Here is an 873-nt window from a genome sequence, read left to right as displayed (position 1 = left end):
GGACTTGTGGACTTGATCTGGACTGGGCTGGGATGGTTCTCAATATGCTATTGCTCTTTTATATAAATCTCTCTTTTATACACATATGAGTGTCCATGAATTTGTTTTTCTAGTCTACCCGGACAAACACAAACACACTCAGCATTTCTCGACTTGAAATAACTGAAACCTTCCGTTGCAATATTGAGGCATTCTGTAGGCAAAACATTTAACGAGTTGTAGTCATGAAGGACTGGATGGGTAAACTATTGAACGATAGTAAGCTCCAAAGGTGGAAGGGATGTACAGTCACTGTGCCAAAATAACTGACCAGCATGCAACCATTTCAAGAGGTAGTATATGGTTGTGGGAGTCAGATGATTTTATGTCAACTAGGCACTCCTGGGTAGGGGTGGAGCCAAACGTGTCAGTGAGGTCACAGCTTAATGCTGTGTCCTTCGAGGTGTGGCTTTCTCATAAGGAGGACCCTGGGCCTCCCCACCTCTCTCTCCCTCCACCTTCCTGCTTGATAGCCACCCTGAGAGCTGCTGGTGTTCTGCCACGTTTCCACCAACCTTGGACCCAAAGGCTCTGCACCCGCTGGCCTGCGATCTTCCGGCATTCTGAATCATTGTGTGTGGCTGTGTGAGTCTGAAGGGGGACTTAGGGACTAGTATCTGACTTATAGACTTGAGTTGAATTAGGCTGGGATCTTTCTTGATAAATACTTGCTTCTTGATAGAAAACTCTCTTATACATATATGAATGTCACTGGATTTGTTTCTGTCTTCAACCTGGTCTAACACAAAGGTTAAGAACCAATGATGTTAAAGGAAGAAATCCAAACTGAGATGAAAGCATTGATGAAAAACAAGACTCCAGGAATTGACACAC

This window comes from Echinops telfairi, unplaced genomic scaffold (assembly GCF_000313985.2).
Source record: "Echinops telfairi isolate 266 unplaced genomic scaffold, ASM31398v2 ScPeMD7_23;HRSCAF=83, whole genome shotgun sequence".
Lineage (NCBI taxonomy): Eukaryota > Metazoa > Chordata > Mammalia > Afrosoricida > Tenrecidae > Echinops > Echinops telfairi.
This window is presented reverse-complemented; position numbering follows the sequence as displayed.